This window comes from Thermobia domestica, chromosome 1, assembly GCF_964235325.1.
Source record: "Thermobia domestica chromosome 1, izTheDome1.hap1.1, whole genome shotgun sequence".
Lineage (NCBI taxonomy): Eukaryota > Metazoa > Arthropoda > Insecta > Zygentoma > Lepismatidae > Thermobia > Thermobia domestica.
Window position 1 is genome coordinate 322,784,459 of NC_137454.1, and position 21,465 is coordinate 322,805,923.

Consider the following 21,465-nt stretch of genomic DNA (forward strand, 5'->3'; position numbering starts at 1 on the left):
AAATTTCCCGAAAATCCCTCTGTCATGGGAAAACTGAGGGTGGTGGAGAAAAACTTTTTGCAGATTCCAATTTTAAGTGTAAAGTTCTATTAAAATCAGGTATTTTCATTTCTGTGCCAAAATCTTGTTGACTAGTTAATCTTTGTGATAAATTCCTCCAGAATCTCCACATTTACCCATCATGGCACCCAGGCATAGGAACTATTAACATATGGACAGTTTAGTTCTAATTTCAAAAATCCTCCTTGTGAGGTATAAAGAGAATACTTTTATAATTGTAGCCTATAGGATTGTATGTCCGAGGCACATTTAGTTATAGCCGTTAATACTTTTAAAAAAGAAGAATTTGTCCAGGAATGCTAGAACTATATAAAAATGATAAAATTGATAAATTGTGGATAGAAACTTAAAAGGTAAACTACTTAAATACAGAATTTTATTTTCATTGTATATTCTTAACATGGAGTCCTAGTTTACGTTTAAACTAGACCTCATTAAGCTCAATATAATTCTTTGAACGCACTTCTTTATATGGTTCTATAAGTGTTTTCTGGTTTGGAAGATGGAATTTTATCTCCTTGTTACATGTTAGTGTAGATGATATATTATTCCTTGCACAACTATACAATCTACGAAATAAATTTCGGATTGAGTATAGCCCGCTCCCCCCAGTGATTTTTAACGAATCATAGTGATTCTAACGATTCATACTAGTTCATAATGAATCGGAATCGCATGTTATAAAGATTTAAGATGTAAATCTTGCGATAAGGAAGCTCTTTTAGTATAAGTAGTAGTAGTAGTAAGTAGCAATAGTAGTAGTTAGTAGCAATAGTAGCAGTGGTAGGAACGGGTTAGAAGCCCCGCATGGGATGGTTGGGTTCTGTTCTCGATATAAGTAGTAGTAATAGTGACTCTTCCAGTTCAGGTGACAAAGAACTGGGGGGAGCGGGCTATACACAAGCCTAAATTTCGTTGGACATATCCTTCTTTTAAGCTTATAATTTGATGCTGGTATAGATAAGAATTTCAGATAGGCATCTCATTCATTTTCTCGATCCTTGATCCAGTAACCTGTTCCGCTAACTTGCTCCCTTGTACGGAGTGATGTGGTTGAAGGTAAAGTTCAAGGTACAAGATTGTTTGAACTTGGGGCTCAAGTTTAGAGTTGCCCCTCTAGTCTGAAGGTGCCCTTGAACTTTGCAATATACAGAAAACAGTGCTTAAGGTATTAAAAATTGTTACAGTTCACTTAACTTTAGTACTCCGTGGGTTACACAAAAATTTAAAAGGTTTTCTTCATTATTTTTGAGTATGTTACACCTGTTCGCCATATTCGCCATATTGTACAACTACCATACTGCTGAAACCTTCCGCGAATGCTTCCGCATCTGGCAAATATTACTGACTTCCACATATCTTTTCTTGTATTAAACATAACTCTCATGCCCAACTTACATTCCTAAACATGAAATAAAAAGCTTCAAATTATAATTTCTTACTCATTTCTCCTGTAAATTTTCCTGATTTTTATAAAAAGCGGAGGGGTAACTCTAAACTAGTGATGTGAGGCGGAAAATTTTCCGGAAAATTTTCCGCTATATTTTTCCGGAAAATTTTCCGTTCTAAAAAAATATCAGTAATCAAGTAACAATTCCTCAGCAATCATGAAATTGATTGAATTCATGTATAGAAATGTTAAAAACTGAAAGATCGTTTAAAGAATCTGAAAAATTTTCATGGCTCAGACAATTTTCAGTACTATGTAGGAACAAGTTAACAATTGTTCATGAATCGAAATATTTCCTGCCTTATATGGAAAAATTGAAGAATTTTTTATGAGTCGGAAAGTTTACATCATTTCGAAGCAAGAAGTAAAACAACTGTTTTCTGAAACGGAAAGTTTTATTGCTCTGTAGAAACAAGTGGAAAACACTTTTCATAGGCCTGACAAATTTGTATATTATATATAGTGATGTTAGGTGGAAAATTTTCCACTATATTTAACTGCAACTGCACATAGAGCTACAAAATTGAATTTCAGTAGAGGAAAGTTAGTCAGCAACAAATTATAATTTTCCAATTAGCTTTCGGGAAACGGAAATTTTTTTTATTTCAAGTTGGGAAATAAACTTCTACCACAGTTTTTCTCTCTATATATAGAAGAAATTTTTCACCTCACATCAACGATGTAGGAATAAGTGGACTATTCTTTTACGAATCGGAAAATTTTCCGTTTCAAAATTTTCCGGAAAATTTTAATCACTGTACAGGACAGACAATTTTTCGATTCATGGAAAATTGTTCCACTTGTTCCTACATAGTACTGAAAAATATCTAAACCATGAAAATTTTCAGATTCTTTAAACGATCTTTCACTTTCTAACATTTCTATATATGAATTCAATCAATTTTATGAATACTGACGAATTCTTACTTAATCACTGATATTTGTTAAGAACGGAAAATTTTCCGGAAAAATATAGAAGAAAATTTTCCACCTCACATCTCAACTAGGAATAAGTGCAGTATGTTTTCATGAATCGGAAAATTTTCCGGAAAATTTTCATCACTCTAACAGGACAGACAACTTTTCCATTAATGAAAAATTGTTCCACTAGTTCCTACATCGTACTGAAAATTGTCTAAGCCATGAAAATTTTCAGATTCTTTCAACGATCTTTCACTTTTTAACATTTCTATATATGAATTCAATCAATTTTATGAATACTGACGAATTGTTACTTAATCACTGATATTTGTTAAGAACGGAAAATTTTCCGGAAAAATATAAAAGAAAAATTTCCACCTCACATCTCAACTAGGAATAAGTGAAGTATGTTTTTTATGAATCGGAAAATTTTCCGGAAAATTTTCATTGTACAGGACAGACAATTTTTCGATTCTTGAAAAATTGTTCCACTAGTTCCTACATCGTACTGAAATTTGTCTAAGCCATGAAAATTTTCAGATCCTTCAAACGATCTTTCACTCTTTAACGTTTCTATATATGAATTCAATCAATTTTACGAATACTGACGAATTGTTACTTGATCACTGATATTTGTTAAGAACGGAAAATTTTCCGGAAAAATATAGAAGAAAAATTTCCACCTCACATCTTAACTAGACAACGATGTAGGAATAAGTGGAGTATGTTTTTATGAATCGGAAAATTTTCCGGAAAATTTTCATTCTACAGGACAGACAATTTTTTGATTCATTAAAAATTGTTCCACTAGTTCCTACATCGTACTGAAAATTGTCTGAGCCATGAACATTTTCAGATCCTTTAAACGATCTTTCACTCTTTAACGTTTCTATATATGAATTCAATCAATTTTACGAATACTGACGAATTGTTACTTGATCACTGATATTTGTTAAGAACGGAAAATTTTCCGGAAAAATATAGAAGAAAAATTTCCACCTCACATCTCAACTAGACAACGATGTAGGAATAAGTGGAGTATGTTTTTATGAATTGGAAAATTTTCCGGAAAATTTTTATTCTACAGGACAGACAATTTTTCGATTCTTGAAAAATTGTTCCACTAGTTCCTACATCGTACTGAAAATTGTCTAAACCATGAAAATTTTTTAGATTCTTTCAACGATCTTTCACTTTTTAACATTTCTATATATGATTTCAATCAATTTTATGAATACTGACGAATTGTTACTTAATCACTGATATTTGTTAAGAACGGAAAATTTTCCGGAAAAGTATAGAAGAAAATTTTCCACCTCACATCTCAACGAGGAATAAGTGGAGTATGTTTTTATGAATCGGAAAATTTTCGGGAAAATTTTCATTGTACAGGACAGACAATTTTTCGATTCATGAAAAATTGTTCCACTAGTTCCTACATCGTACTGAAAATTGTCTGAGCCATGAAAATTTTCAGGTCCTTTAAACGATCTTTCACTCTTTAACGTTTCTATATATGAATTCAATCAATTTTACGAATACTGACGAATTGTTACTTGATCACTGATATTTGTTAAGAACGGAAAATTTTCCGGAAAAATATACAAGAAAAATTTCCACCTCACATCTTAACTAGACAACGACGTAGGAATAAGTGGAGTATGTTTTTATGAATTGGAAAATTTTCCGGAAAATTTTCATTGTACAGGACATACAATTTTTCTATTCATGAAAAATTGTTCCACTAGTTCCTACATCGTACTGAAAATTGTCTGAGCCATGAAAATTTTCAGATTCTTTCAACGATCTTTCACTTTTTAACGTTTCTATATACGAATTCAATCAATTTTATGAATACTGACGAACTGTTACTTGATCACTGATATTTGTTAAGAACTGAAAATTTTCCGGAAAAATATGGAAGAAAATTTTGCACCTCACATCTCGACTAAACAACGATGTAGGAATAAGTGGAGTATGTTTTTATGAATCTGAAAATTTTCCGGGAAATTTTTCCGTTTCAAAATTTTCCGGAAAATTTTCATCACTGCTCTAAACTTAACCCGAACTTGGAATTATGGATATGGTGTGAAGTTATCTTCTGTGGCAGTCTTCAATAGTGCACGTGGTTTCTTGAGTGCCTGCTTCATTCATCTTGGTGTGGTCCTAGTACGTGATTTCTCTGCTACATCGTACTTTCGTTCTTTTTGTATTGAATGTTAGGTGTGACGTCATGTGGTTGTGTGTTTGTAAGCGTGGTGTGCCAGTGCTGTTTGTTTTGTTTTGCTGTAGGTTGTGCTGTGCTCTCTTCTTTGCTGTGTATGGTTTGCGTGGGCGATTTAATGGCAAACGGTGTTGAAATTTTATATGAGGATAAAGAAATCGCTAATTTAAATTTGTGTAGGCCAGAAGCTTTGGTGGTTAATAGTGAAAAGAAAAATAGCTAACGCTTTTGTTTCTCAGTTGGAATTTTAAAGTTAGATAAAGATTGATGGATGGCGTCATTTGACGGTTAACCATTCTTCAAACTTCGTTGACCGAGTAAGTGGTGACTACACGCATGGTATTGAGTGCATGATGTCATGATGTTGCAATTTGTATATTATCTATGGTGGAAAGTATTTATTTTTTATGAAGCATGTTGGTGAAGAGTACACTTCAGTTTAGTCTCAGGTATGTTGTTCTTTTATATAATTGTTTAAGTTTTGATATGTTGGTAGTGCTTTGGGGGAGGTTAGTGGGTTTGCTTCCCCTTGTGGTACAATTTACCAGTACTTAACGCCAGGACATTTTTAAGCTATCTTTTTGTATCCAAATGAATACCCTTGGATACCCAGGCCCACTAATTTGGATACCCAGTGTATTTCATAAATCTAAATTACTGGAAGAGTACTTGAACAATACATTACTTGAATTACTATACATTTAAAATTACTTAAATACATTTTGGTTTTGTGACTATATATATTAGCTTGTATTCTACATTTAAAATTACTTCTTTTTTTTTTTTTTTTTTTTGTGACTATATGTATTAGCTTGTATTCTATGAATAGGTATAAAGTTGAAGAATAGGTATAAACCTTCATTCTTGAAATTTTAGATATTTTCTCTTTCCGTCGTTTCGCATATTCATTTGTCTACCTCGAGATCTTTGCACTTTCATTCTACTCTAATACAGACAAAGTTAATAGACAAACTAAGAAATGTTGGAATCAAACTCTCACATGTAACGGTCCAAATGACGTTTGGTTTATATACTTTTTTAATAGTATCTGAGAGAAAATAACAGAAGAAAACAACTTGCTATTTGGAGTTGAGTTGATTTTAGTTTAGCGTCCCGTTCAGCAGCGAGGCTATATGAGACGTGGACCTACTGATTAACGTGGAATCCGAACCACATGAGCTCCCGCCGGGAATCGAACCCGGGACTCCCGCGCCAAAGGCGCGTACGCTAACCGCTTAGCCACGGAGGAGCTCAACTTGCTATTTGGATATTTAATTTTTATGAAATGGAATTTTTACATATCTTTAGCTTACAACATTGTTTTGGTTCGTTGCAATTAAGATATTATTTCTGATAAAATATTGTGAATAGAACTTTTACACTTTTGGGAAACGCTGTCTTGCGACGATAGCCAGTTGTGTTCCTGACGTGGCAACCTTAGATTGAAAACGGCGAGATGTAGAGCAAGGAGGAGCTGCTGTTTTTGGAGTGTTGACGCCGATGGTCTTTTAGTGAAAATCTTTCAAAGCCTGGCTTATCGTCTGTCATCTTTAAGATCTTTAGAACATCATCTTTAAGATCTTTTGAGGCTAAGCTAACTTGTCTATTCAGGGGTTATGGTAAATAGGAAGGAACTAGAGAGACAGAATTAGTTAGGCTAGCCATGTTTTTTATGTTTTGCTGCTTGCATGTTTTCTGGAAATACTTGAATATCGAGTTTCATAGAATTCATTTCCGTTTTATTGAGAAGAAGCGATCACACACTATTTTTCCTTTAAAGTCAGATTGCCTTTTATTCTTTAACACTATGTGATTGTTTCACACATCCTACCATAACACCAATCTACTATGCACTACCTAGGTATATGTTGATATTCATTTAATGCGACGCATATTAAGTTATAAACTTTGATAAAACAACTTTTGACTTTTTGTTTAAGTTGAGTTATATTGAGTGCATTGATTATACATTCATATTGTTAAGTCTTTATTTTAGAGGCTGTTGAGACTAGCTTTCAGCTATTCTTGAGCTACACTCGTGCATTCGTAATTTGGTTCGGTTTCCAAAGATTTCCAATTCTCATTATCGCCCAATTCCAGTCTTCACAAAAATTATTCTCTTTAACCTAACCTGTTTTATCCTGGCCTAACATTTCCTGCCAACCACACATTTCGTGTCTGTTATGGGTAATATTGGTATTTGCGATATTTTCAGGCAAATCTTCTGACATAATTAATAGGTGGCACAAACTTGTAAGAAAGTAAGGGATTATGCATTAAGCGTAAAGAAGTATTTTAGCAACTACACAGTTAAAATTTACCTTCAGTGGAGGATTTATGCCGGCGGGCAAGGGGGCTGAGCTCCTCCAAAATTTTAGGATTTCTATAGAAAAGGAATCAAATGTTACTCATTAACCTTCAAACCCCTCAGCGTAATATGTTGGGATTTCTAAACACGAAGTATTCCTAAGAGAAGCCCCTACCAAAATATCTTTTTAAATCTGTCACTGGTTACTTTTGTGCCTATCCCCTTTTTTTTCTTATACTCAGATATCAGAAGCTCTAATACTCTGATTATAGTCACTGTGTATTTTTCGTGTTTCTTCAGCTTCTTAAATATTGCCAGAAGCTTTTCCTTTTCTTTAGTAATTTTACGATCAGTGAGATGCTACGAAATGATTGAAAGTTTGTGACAGTTAAATGGATAAAAAGAATCCCTTATGTCACAAAGCGTAACAAATTGTAAACCTTTCTCATGCTCCGTAGCGTTTGAATTTTGCTGTGTGTGTCAAGGATCCTTTTGTTTCTGGATACCTAGTAGCGATTTCTTAAAAAAAATGCACTGAAACATAATGTTGAAAGACAAGGTTTTTTTTCTTCTTGAAAACGATCATACATGCATGAAAAATATATACTTTTAAAACAATTTCCAATTTATGCAAAGCTACAAACAAGTGAGAAGTGCCATCTTGTAGCCACTATTCATCTCTTCGAATCAGAAAACTATGAATTTGACACCAATATTTTTCGTATCTTATTACATGATTTTACTTGTAACCCCTTTCCCTCCCTGGAATGGTTTCAGTGTTTTAGTCCCCATAGTAGATTGTTGAGATGGTAATTCATACGTATAGTAAATTCGTTTGAAATTCCTCCAAGAGTCAATGTTGCACTGTACGTTTTTTCCTGAGTCAAACTTTCTAAATATATATACATACATTACAGTAAGAACTGAATTTTATATTAACGCCTGACTGTCGTCGTTGTGCAAACATTCATGATGATATGCCGTAGAGAAATGAGTTACAGTAAGGTTGTAAGATTTAATATCAAGTTCGAAACATCGCAAGTTAAAGAAACGCATGTTATAACAAATATCATATTTGAAAATAATTTCGAATTAAACTAGCTGTGACTACATTACTTCAAAATTAAACTTCTGGAAAGCACAGTATGAACGTAACTCAAAGAAAATAATCAATAAGAATGGCCTTGATTCGAAGCTCGGACCATACACGTAGGAGTAACTTACATTAACCATTCACCTAACAGACAATAACGCACAGGAATATGAAATCAAATCTTTAAGGTTTACGTCCCACGATTATGCCGGTTAGGCTAAAGGAGACGGTGATGATGAGAGATGAGTGAAAAAGGTGGAATGAAGAAAGTGGGAGGAAACGGGAGAACCCCGAGAAAATCCACGAGCACAGTGTTTGTCCACCACAAAGTCTACGCAAGCTGGGATCGAACCAGGGACCCCAAGCACCGGAGATGAACGCTCTACCACTGACCCACCGCGCCTTTTTTGTCTATCGTTTTGCATATACGTAGCGTGGACATTAAATTTTGAATTCTACGCCATATGCATCTAATTACAAACATACCTATAGAACGAACACAACAAACTTGGAATATATAGTTTGTGTATGGAAAATCATACACAAGGCGCTGCATGGGAGAGCCGTGTGCATAGATATAGCAGTCCAACTTCCTAAGAAATTTAAAATAATAATAATAATAATAATAATAATAATAATAATAATAATAATAATAATACATCGGGTCCCTTTGTTGTTAGTTCCAGCTTTCTAGACCGGAAGCAATTATTCCCGGTAGAAAATACAAGAAAATATACCTTTCTATTACTATTAAAGTAAATAATTACACTCATTCCCTCAAGATGATACTTGTTTGTTTAATCGTATACAGACAGCTGATCCGTAGAAGAATCGTTGATAATAATACATAAAATAAACTCGACAAATATTCTTGTAAATAATAGGTTAAAGTTTGCGTCACACTGTTAATTTTGCTGGGCACGCCAGTGTGCCGCGTTATCCTGTTGTGGCACACTGGAATATAAGGTATGGCTTTCTATTTTTTTCCCAACTATTTTAACTGCTTCAATTGGAATGAATCTATAATAATAAGAGAATGAATTTAGTCTTCTTACCCTTGCATTTAGAAATAAGGTCCGTTAGAATTGTATATATAAAAAATAATAATATTCAGAATTTTATAGAGTAGTTTGTTTTATTCAAAATGACATACTTCCTGCAACTGTTTGGGTTGGAATTATTTGAAATCAAATCTTTAAGCTTTACGACCCACGGTTATACCGCCTAGGCTAGAGAATACGGTGATGATGAAAAATGAATGAAATGGTGGAAAGGAGAAAGTGGGAGAAAACGGGAGAATCTCGAGAAAACACCACATGATGTATGTCCACCAAAAAATTCACTTGGTGTGAGCTGGGATCGAACCAAGGATCCCATGCACCAAAGGTGAACGCTTTATCACTGAGCCACCACGCCCCTTCTGAAATTATTTATAGGAGAGAGTGACTATTTTATAAAAACTTGATATCGAACACATTTGTTTAAAATACCAGCTTTTTGTGAAATATTGCTTAATATTCACGAAAACTTTAGTCAATAATAAAATAATAATAATAATAATAATAATAATAATAATAATAATAATAATAATAATAATCTTAAATTAAAAATTCTCTGGACCTAGTGCATTGGCACAATTCCACGAATTAAAAGAATTTGTTAACTTCTCATATAAGTGTAGAAGGACTTAATCGCTGTTGCTTTCAACATACGAAGAAAGTGTCCAACTGCAAAATGATATGCTACATAAAATGGCCTATGCAACATAATGTAGTATAGAGTCATCATTTCTAGTAGGGATGGTATCGAGACGAAACGAGACGAGACTTTATACAGTCTCGGTCCCGTCTCGGTTGATAAATAGCGGTCTCGATCTCGTCTCGAGTCAACAATCGCAGTCTCGGTCTCGAAGGCCAAGGTATTATTATCGTATAGTCTGTCGTTTCCGCTTCTTATTTTTTGCTTGATTCTTGACAGAATTATGGTGTGATGTATCTCTTCGTAGCTAATTTGCTAGCGCTAATGTTTTCCATGTGTGTGTTCCAGCTTTAATCATCAGTGAGTATAACATACCTGGGATAAAGCAACAATAGTAACCCATATTTCACTTTCAGCAATAGACTTTGTCTCAAATAGCCTCAGTACTGCCTATACAATTAAACTCTATTAAATTAACTCCAGTACTATACAGTAGTTTATTTCCTTCTTTTGAATCAAAATTGGTCAATACCTCCTAACGGATAACGCAACATATAGGAGTACGAATGTATTTAATCGCGCCGAAATTGACATTTACAATTTCTCAGTTATTATCCAATACATTTTGCTTTGACGGTCATTTTAAAAACAGAATATAACGTTCATTATCTTAACAAATAGAGTAAATTATAACTACTATATATTTTGTTTCAAATTGTCCAAATGCTTTATTACCGTTTCACATATCAGTGTTTAAGTGGCACTTTAAAACAGGAACTTGTTTAACCTTGTGGTGGGAGCTACGGCATTCATCTTTGCTATCTGTGGTCTCGAATTGGATCACCAAACAAGTTAGATTCAAAGTCCGACGTTTCGTATAGTTCGCGTCTCACTTTTAAGTACATTCTGTTTCTTATACAAGTTCATAAGGTCGTAATGTATTACATAAGCATATATCCAGCGCCGTAACATAGATTAAGCTTATTCCTGAGCTCTCAGCCGTGCATGTGGTATTTATTCGAGAAAACTAATCGTGCGAATCAAAAATATTTTTTTTCGCTGTACGAATTTCGTTAAATTTTGGATCCGTTTTTACCCTACTTTACCTAGTAAAAGTGATATATACAAGGGCAGATCTAAGGGTGGGCTACGGGGCTATAGCCCCCCTTGACGCTCAGGTTTACACTGGATAAAATGTGCTTTAATTCAGCTTTACACTGGATAAAACGGCAAATTATGGTTTAGCCCCTCCCTTGATCATATCCTGGATCCGCCACTGTGTATATATATATATATATATATATATATATATATATATATATGTGTGTGTGTGTGTGTGTGTGTGTGTGTGTGTGCAGGCACGTATCCAGCCCAAAAATTTGGGGGGCGGTAGAAGTTAGGGGGGCACGACCCAATCATATTATACTTCATCACCATATTATAGTTCATTTGCAAGCCTACCGTGAAACTTTTAGGGGGCCACCCAAAGTTTAGAAGGGGCCCCCTAGCCCCCCGTGGATACGGGTCTGTAGGTATGTATGAACTTTAATACTGTTCTTTCTAGTGGTGTAATGATGTTAAGTCTAAAAGCATCCTATTACTTTGTAACTACTTCGTATAGTTTGAAAAACAGTAGGCTACTATAGGTCTTACTTAAGGAACCGGTTTTTCGCTTCTCCTGTAAAATTAGGAAATTATGACTTGGTTTAGTTTATCACTGAGGTCCAGATATAATAAAATCATCACCATAATCATAATCAACCATTATCAACCCATTGCTGGATGAAGATCCTTCCAAGTCTTCACTACAACTATCTATCTTGAGCAATTCTTTTTCAGGTTACTCCCCAGTTGTAATTGATTTCGTCAAACGTACTTGTACAAGGACGTTTTATAGGCTGTTTTTATCTCGTGGTATCCTGTCTAGAATTGTTTTTGTTCATCGATCATAATTTCTTGCAATATGTCCAGCACATTTTCTACACTGAGAAAAATCCATTATCCGGACAGCGGTATATTGTACAAATACAAGGATTCGTTATGTTTACTAAGGAAATCTGTACGGAGCGTACTTTATCCATATGCTACACAGGTATTGCCTTTTACCCGCTTAGATATTACATCATGTCGCTGCAGGATGTCTGACATCTAACAATCTTCTGTATTTTACATACGTATACGTATGTTAAATACTTCAGCTATATGTTATATACGTCCATCTGTGTTTGAGGTCCTGACCTCCTATAGACACCTCTTTCTTGCACCATAGATGACGTCATGAAACAACGGTCGTTTGCTTGCGAGTTGGTTTATAAACGAAGTTGTTTACAAACGGAAAAGAAGAGTGGAAGGAAACAAAAGCCTGGGTAAGTGCAATAGTAAACTATCACTTTAGTTAAATATTCCATTAATTATATATTCCTTTAGTATAACTTGCTTTAATATAGTACTAAACAAGTAATGTGATTTATGACTACAATTCTTACTATTGTAACTCGTTAATGGTTGAGGAGAAAGGAATGGATTAATCTGAATTTTGAGAAATCTTTGAATATTAATGTTTTGTAACTTTTTACATTTCAATGTACTCAAAATGAATGTTATGTGTTTATTCATTCCTTTTTATATGTGACGGTTTATTACTTGATGGAGATTTACTACAGGACTGCTTAACATAATTGCTAAAAAACCGTTTTCAGCGCGAACATTTTCTTGTGTAGTGAATGAAGATTTAGGATTTAGATTTCTGGGCTTTCGGCATCAATGACCTTGTTAGCCCGTCACATGTGAGTTATGACGTCCCTCGGTGAGCACACTATCCGGGGAAAGGGAAGGAAGCAAACGGCCTGGGACCTATATGTTGGGTACCACCCGGCATTTGCCTGGTGTGAAATGAGGAAAACCCAAGAAAGCCTCATTCAGGATGGCTGGACTTAAAAGCTTTTGATACTTTTTCGACCGAGTGCTTCTACCGGAATCGAACCTGGGTCCGCTCGTACCGAAGGCGAGAGCGTTAGCAACTACGCTACGCGGAGCCACTTGTGTCTAGAAAATTTATTTTTACTAGGATATTTGCAACAAAATTTATTTCATTTCTTTGTTTATTTTTCTTTTTCTTTTTGTTTTTTAACAATAAAACAAAACATATTTTACAGCCTCACTGAAATTTAAAAACAGCAGTCAGTTCTTTTTGTTTTGTTTTGTTTTGCTTGTTATGTTCTCTAGTTAACTAATATTTGAGTTACTGAGAATTAAAACATTATTATTATTGTTTCATAATTTTGGAACCAAAAATTAGATGTTTTTCTTTTTTTCCTTGTGTTGACGTCATTGTGGCAAGTTGGGGTGTTTGTATCGTACCTTGGCATTAATTTGGTTACTAGCACTTAGTTTCAAGGTCATAAGTTGCAGACTGCTTGAAACAGCTACTACACAGCTTGAAGAGTTAGGAGTGTCAGGCGTTTGACTTGCAGCTTTCGTTACAGCGTCTAAATTGCAGTATTGGATTGCGTCCAGCTTCTATCGCTGGTAAAAAAGTTATATCGCTTTCGTAATATGGTAAGAAATACAATGTAACAATTAGGTATAGTATATATGACTAGTTTAATCAGTCGGAAATTACTCTGTTTCCTTGTCTTATTCTTTCGATTATGTTTAAGTACTGTGACTTCATAGTATTGTTTCACTATTTCTAGAAGGAATTAAGTATTAACGAAGTAAAGAATAAGCAGAAGCCCACTTTGATTGACGTTTACTATTTCTCATACTTCATTGAGAATGTTTTGATCCCCAATTGCGCAAAGTTCTAGTATATGTATGTATGTATGTATGTATGTATATATATATATATATGTGTGTGTGTGTGTTTGTTTCTTTTTTTGTTGTTGTTGTTGCTTACACTGCTTTAGAGATGAGCTCCTTCATGGCTAACTGGTTAGCGTACGCGCCTTTGGTGTGGGAGACCCGCGTTCGATTCCCGGCGGGAGTGGTTCGGAGTCCATCAGTAAGTCCACGTCTCATACAGCCTCATTGCAGAAAAGGATATTAAAATCAACTCAGCACTGCTTTATAGATGGAGTTGTTTGATTCAGGGTTCGAATGAAGCTTTTTACGGGAAGCAGGCACGTAGCCGAGGGGTGGGTCCAGACCCCCCTTCCTTTGGATCCAGAAATGAAAAATATTAAGGAAAGATGAATCAGCCTCAAAAATATAAAGCTACAAGAAGCGTTTGGTTACTCTTTCTTACGAGGAGCTTTGTGTGGAGGAAACGGGGGGTATCAAGTTGAAATTGGATATTATTGTAACGGAACATTCCGAATTCCATCTAGCTCCATGTTAACCCTATGCAGCGGCGCAAATCTGTCTTCAACATTGAGAGGGACATTCTCATAATTTTTTTAAATATGTTCAAAATATTTATGAAGTTGAAAAACAATGCTGCGGAGGATCAGGGGAGCAGAGTTGTCTTCAAAATTGTGAGGCGGGCAGATTGAAGGCTTATTCTGGGGTGGGGACATCATTTCATCTTACTTTCCTTTGTGGCAATCGGACACAAATCATCACATTTCTCCCCCAAAAACGCATTTCAAATCGGATTATTGAGGGGAAAGTCCCCCCAGTTCTAAGATTGGAGGGAACATGTCCTCATCCCCCCGGGATTTGCGCCGGTAACCCTATGGACTAAAATGACGATCGATAAACCGGTTCTTTCAGATAGCCTGTCAGTTAGAACTTAAGCAATGCCCAGAATTACCAATAATATGAACCATTTTGATTTTCGCGGCAACACTAATCCATTTTATAGGATGTCTTTACTCCCGAAAGAGATCTCGTTGCTATCCTTGACGGCATTAAACTAAGATAAGAGAAATAGAAAGAAGACGAGAAGAACCGAGTTCGAATGACCTCGGAAGACTATGTCTTTGTTAATACTTTTTTCTATTCTTTTACGCAAGATTTCTTGATAATTCTTTAATTAAAATACTTACTAACATATCCTCATTTTATTGTCCTAACAAATCAATATGGATATGTTGTCAGTAAAATAGTTTAGATTGATCGATCCCCTGCTGTTGTAACCACAGTATTTCAAGTCACGCACCCCCTTCCATTACGAAATCCTGGCTAAACGAACGAATATATGCTACCAGTAAAATAGTTTAGAATGATCGAACCCAAACGAAGCAGGTAATTAACACTAGTACTAGGTATGTGTATACTAAATGAGGTGATTTGCTTCGTGACCCTTCGAACAATGTACGAAGCGGATGCAAGCAGTTAGTACATGGAGTTAGCTTACCTAAATTTAGATTTTGCTTTCCAAAATCTTAATGGATGTATTAAGTGATTTCGTTACTTACACTCTCAATCTCTAAATACAAGGATTCAAAACACATTTTCGATTCCAAACTATGACTCTGCTAGACAAAGAAAGCATAGTCCAGTGTATGTTTTACTTCATTTTCATATACGTGCTTGTAGGTTTTCTCGGGGACTTGGTTTCCTCCCACTTTCTCATTCCACCAAATATTCCATAACCATTAACTTGCTTTAATCACCGTCTCCCTTAGCCTAACAGCATAATCGTGGGACATTAAACTCAAAGACTTTATTTTTATTTTCAAGTAATTACTTTTCTCTCCCTTATTTATTTTTAATTTAATTTCTCTTTCAATTTCCCTCTTTTAGGAACATCAACATAATTTGCAATTTTTTCTCATTATAATAACACTATTAAAAGTCCCATATGCAGCTTACCACGTTGTAACCCAGCGGAAACGGATGAACAAGGAATATTGTCGAAAATATGCATTGCTTACAGCGGCGTAGCGAGCATTACAAGATTGGGAGGGGGATGAAACTTGAAATTGCCAAGTCTTGGTTTCTTTTTTTAAAAAATGTCAAGTCTTGATATAAAAAAAAATTGCCAAGTGTTTCGAAAATCTTACAAACCCTGTGGAAAACTATTACAGGAACCTTATTTTCATATTCGTTCCATTCCATGCCCTGTCTGAGACACGAATAATAACAGCCCTTGTTCCGCTCTCGAGTCCAATTTAACATCTAACCTCAGGATCATTATCATCACCCACGATGCACAACTGTTAATTTGATAACTCATGGCTATGTTAGGTAACCTCCGCCAGCTAATCTTCACGAGAACCTTTAAAGTTACAATCAGTTGTAGAAATGCATTTAAAAACGTAGAATAAGGTAGGTTATATTTACTGTTTGTGATGTAGGAGTGCCTAATGTACTACCATGAGCAAAATAAATGACGCGTCTCTTTATTTTGAAGTTTTTTGAAAATATCTCCGTTTTCTTTATATGTTCGAAATTTCGGAAGGTTTCCCCAGCAGGACAGGTTAATAACAAACCCGTCTTTAATATTTGTGTTAGATATTAGCTTAAAATAAAGAAATTAGAAGCAAAAAACATTAAATCGACAGAAATCTCGAGAATTACCAACTCTGCTAAAGTGGGAAATTTTCAAGAACACGAGGGAATTCTGCATTTCAACACGAAGCAGCGACATCTATGTCATTGAGAGAAATGTGGATTAAATCTACAAATTAAACTTTTAACGAATATTTCTAGTATGTCTTATTATATGCATTATCTGCAAACTCCAAATATATGAATATATGCTAAGTATTAACATAAAGATAGAGCAATTAGTGGAAATTATCTATGGAAAAGGACGAATTGGTAGGACGATCGTAATGAAATATCGTCTTTACCGGAACAGGCTCAGTTCACGTAAAAAAACAAATAGCTCAGTTAGTTAAAGCAACGAGTCTGTATGCTGAAGGTAGCGGGTTCGATCCCGTGGAAGTGCCGTTATCATTTTTATCACTACACTACGGTTATTTTTTTTATTTTTTTATTTGGGAAAGAATCAAATTGTAACGTGTGTGTAAAACTCATGACGATACCAAAAAAAGAAAAAAATGCTGTTGTCGCAATTGCATTAGCGTCCCTAATTTTGTTTGCAAACAGTTTCGTAATTATTTCCCCTGTGCTCACAGCTCACCATATGCTCGCTGGCGCATAACGAATGTTTCCCAGTAAATGTTAATTCTAATTTGGAGAATTTTATAAAGTTTCACAATATTTCTCACTAGATAGTCTTCTATCTACGTGTTTGGATATTTTGATAACAGATTTCCCTATTAAATGTTTAATTTTCCCTAGATGTTTAATTACGGAAAAGTTTTACAATGTATTTGTATTGAATTGAAATTGTTTTGAATTTACTACATAAGGTAAGTAGACCGAAGGAGGAGAACTCAAGTAATTGATATTCTACGTAAAAGCAACCTATTGTAGAATGATGATGCTTCTTACCTTCAGCACATAATCTTTACGTTAGAGAGTCAGAGAGAGAAAAATCCTGGTTTTTCCTCCTCTATGACCACCCATCTTAAACCTCTACATATCATTGTTCGTCTCATAAAATTTCGGTGCTCCAAAAACATTCAAATAATAATAATAATAATAATAATAATAATAATAATAATAATAATAATAATAATAATAATAATCCTGAATATGCCATCCTTACATAATGTAGGATATCTTAGTTTCCTAGTTTAAATCTTAAATATCTTAGTTTAAAATGCTTTCTTTAGTACTTATTTGAGCAACCATGTAGGAGGGGGTACGACTTTTTATTTTGCCCCTCTCATTTCAGTAGCCTTCCAACAGAAAGTATTTTTTGATAAGCAGGACAGACAAAATGAATAAGAAATATATTTACAGCATCCTCTCCCCTTTCATGATTGGAATATCACGTAATATTTTTTATTCTACGAAAGATGGCCCTGTGCGGTTAGGGGTAGGTAACTAAAAAAATACCTAATATATAGCGCCCCTTGATTGTAATATTACCGCTTCTTTATTTGTACGAGGGAGCCCCTACACAATCAAGGGTGACAAAAAGAATAGGAAGAGTGTCTATTGATTCCAGTGGTGGATCCAGCACGAACTCCTGGGGGAGGGGAGGGGAAGTGAAACATTCTTTTGATGATGATAAGCTGTCACAAATTACCAGTTAACTAAACTAAACAATAGTGGGGGGAACTGGAACCCAGTCAGTTTAAATTGATGTAAAAGTTTAATTTTTGGATTCATATTAAAGTTTTGGTTTCAAATGAGAATTTCAGTCCAAGTGGTCAATGATCAAATCTCGTGGGGCTGTTCAGTGTAGGCTAATACGGCTCCCTTATGAGAAAAGGTAAAATTATTAACATGTTTATAACTTTCGAATTTTTCGTCTATTTTAAAGAAATATTTTGCTTCGTATTAAAGTGTTGGTTCCAAATGACAAACTCAGTCCGAGTGGACAATGATCAAATCTCCGGGGGGGGGCTCTTCAGTATAGGGGGCTACGGCTCCCTTATGGGAAAAGGCAAAAATATGAAAATGCTTATAACTTCAGAATTTTCCGTCTACTTTAAAGAAATTATTGGCTTCATATTAAAGTCTTGGCTTCAAATGACAATTTCAGTCCGTGTGGACAATGATCAAATCTCGGAGGGCTCTTCGGTGTAGGGGTTTCGGCTTCTTTATGGGACAAGATTCACGTAGTTGATATTGCAAAATTGTTTTGTATATATAAGTGGAAACTTGCACCATTTGGTTAATTTTACCTCTTATGTTTTGCAGATTCATATTCCAAGCAATAGTTACTTCGCAAAGCTAAAAGAAGGCACTTACTAGTTTTATTAAAATGAAATGTCTTTTATGAGAGGAGCAGACGAACGAACAGGCACCCAAACGTTGGTTGAGTCGTACGTTTGAAGCTCGTTAAGCTCGCTTCAATTATTATTATTATTATTATTATTATTATTATTAATAATAATAATAATAATAATAATAATAGTAATAATAATAATAATAATAAAGCTTTGCAGGGACCTTTGTGCAGGGGGTCCGTGGCTCGATTCCACTTCGTGCCAAGTGAAATTTGAGGTGGACAAATACCGTGTGCATGGGTATGTGTTTTCTTGAGATTTTCCATTTTCCTCCCACTTTCTTCATTTCACCATTTCATTCATCATCATTCTCCCTTAGCGTAGGTGCATAATCGTCCAACGTTAAACTAGATATTGCAATTTCAATAATAATAATAATAATAATTAATTCAACTGAAAGGACTGTAATTTATGTGGACAGCAATTATCATAAATATGCAACCATTATAAAAACAATGCTTTGAGTAGAAAGATAATCCTTCTCAAGTGTTAACGAATGCGCACGAGATAAGACATGTCTCGAGAAAGAGACAAGACGCGCTTTGTGACATCCAAGATAATACGAGGCAAATGTTTTGGACACGAGATAGCTTGTAAAATGTCTCGTCTTGTCTGGAATGTCTCGAAAACAAAAGTCTAAGTTTTAAAATTATTTTTCAAGATCTATTCTCTCAGAAGTAGTTCTCTGCCTTAAAATTAATAACGACATTTGTGATTTAAAAAAAGATAAACAATGCCTAAAGTTAATAGTTAACTTTTCGAAAATAAGCTTCATTAAGGCTGAACCTGAAAGATGTCCACAAACTTCGGGAGGTGATTCGTGACATCAAAAGGAGACAAATGGTCCTCTTGCAGTTTTCGAATTCAGCTTCGTTGTCGAGATACAGGGTTGCCAACTGGTCGTGTTTGAGAAACTCACTGGGAATAAATTCAAGTCCAAGAATAAACTACTACTCATATATTTTTCAGGTCAATTGACTTATACCATGTTGTAAGGTCAAATATTTATTTATGAAGTGTGTACAAAATTCGCCAGGGTCTTTTCTGAGAAAATCGTCGAGAAAAAGTCACCTCCAAGAATAAACTACCCCTCGTAAATTTTTCTAAGAGAAATATCTGATACTGCAATATAGGGTTGTTAATTAAATATTGATTAATGAAAAATAAACAAAATTGTTAGAACCATTTTTGAGAAAATAGCGTTTTTCGATTTTCGGCTGTTTGTAAACCACACTTATTTTAGGTGGTAGGAAAAAATGGAAAAGCTCCTGTAATAATACTAAGTAAACCCTAAGTTTAAAATTTGGTGTAGATAAGTTGAACGGTATGGCCTCTAGGCGAGTGCATATAAAAGTGTGCCGAACGGACGGACCGGAAGGACGGGTGTCGAAAAGTCACATTTTCGGTATGTAGACGCCATGAAACATGTAAATCCGTTGAAATCTGAATTTGATATTATTTTCACAATCACTATATTTTCTTCTCTCTTTTGTCGCTCGAAAAAGAAAAGCCTGAGTTTACCACAAAAAGCTAGGGAGTTTCTCAAAAAATATTCAATTACAGGGCCACCGCACTAAACTTTTTCAATTCAATTTCTTAACTGTGTTAGGCCGCAGTTGTTACTGAAGTGTGTATTTGGATAATACGAATAAAATTATCGTATTATTCAAATACATCGAATGTCAGATTATCAAATAAAAAACTTCGATTGAAGAAAATCCATACTACAAAACTAACTCACACTTTGAGCACATTTTCATTAGACATATAATAGACCAATTAATGCAATCATTGCTTATGAAATATGAAAAAAATCAAATGTCACTTTGGGAAGGTCGTTCAAAAAGAACACGTCAGAAGTAACCTACCTCTTGTGAATAGTTTCGAACAATGAGTTAAGATATACTTTTGGTTATTAATGAAATATTTATTTGCGAAATTTGAACAAAATCGCCTGTCGTTCGAGAAAATTGTCGGGGAAAAAACCTTGACCCCAAAAATAAACTATCCGTTGTAATTGTTTTTCATAGAAATGACTTATACTAAAATATAGGGTTATTAATGAAATACTTATTTATGAATTATCAATAAAATTGTCCGAGTAATTTTTGAGAAAATCGTGAGGGAAAAATAACTCCCCGAATAAACTATCTCTTGAGGATTCTTTCAGGGTAAGCGAGTTATTCCATATTACTAGGTTTTTAATGAAATATTTATTTCTGAGTACGAACAAAATTGCTTGACTCATTTTTGAGAAAACCGTGGAGGAAAAACACCCCCAAGAGTAAACTACCCCTCGCATATTTTTTTCAGGACAAACGAGTTTTGCCATATTGTTCGGTTATTAACGAAATATTTATTTTTGAAATATGAATAAACTCTTTTGAGTCGTTTTTGAGAAAATCGCCCAGACAACACTCCACCAAGAATAAACTACCCCTCGCATTTTTTTTAGGACAAACGAGTTATGCCATATTGATAAGTTATTAATGAAATCTTTATTTATGAAATATGAACGAAAACATTTGAGTCCATTTTGAGAAAATCACTGAGAAAAAACTCACCCCCTTAGTATAAACTACCCCTTGTAGATTTTTCTCAGATAAATGCCTTATACCACAAAATAGGGTTGCTAATTAAATATTGATTTACAAAAAAAGAAAGAAAACAAGATCGTTAGAGCCAGTTATGAGAAAATATCTTTTTCTTATTATCATCGTACAGGAAACTACCCTTGTTTTGGGAGTAGGAGGGAAATAAAAAAACTATAGGAAATACTATGAAAATCTTAAACTAAAATTTGGTGCAGATAAGTTGAACATACCGTACATTTTTCAACTAATTTACGGTATGTTCAAGTATGGCTTCTAGGCGAGGTATGGCTTCAGGTATGGCTTCTAGGCGAGTGCACAGAAAAGTGTAGCGAACGGACGGACGAACTGATGGACATGTATC

At 34.7% G+C, this 21,465-nt stretch overlaps 1 protein-coding gene across 5 annotated transcripts in view; it reads left to right on the forward strand.

Moving 5' to 3' along the window:
* Positions 1-311: 311 nt before the first annotated feature.
* The window catches only part of LOC145662879 (venom allergen 5-like), a 235,656-nt gene continuing 214,502 nt past the window's right edge, over positions 312-21,465 (forward strand). For 2 of the 5 annotated variants that reach the window (XM_081728883.1, XM_081728893.1), the window contains exon 1: positions 315-413. The gene's annotated coding sequence lies outside the window, so the exon portion shown is untranslated. Of the gene's footprint in view, positions 414-4,673; positions 5,105-21,465 lie in introns of those variants that run through there. The other 3 variants (XM_081728872.1, XM_081728846.1, XM_081728855.1) reach the window with 3 other exon arrangements.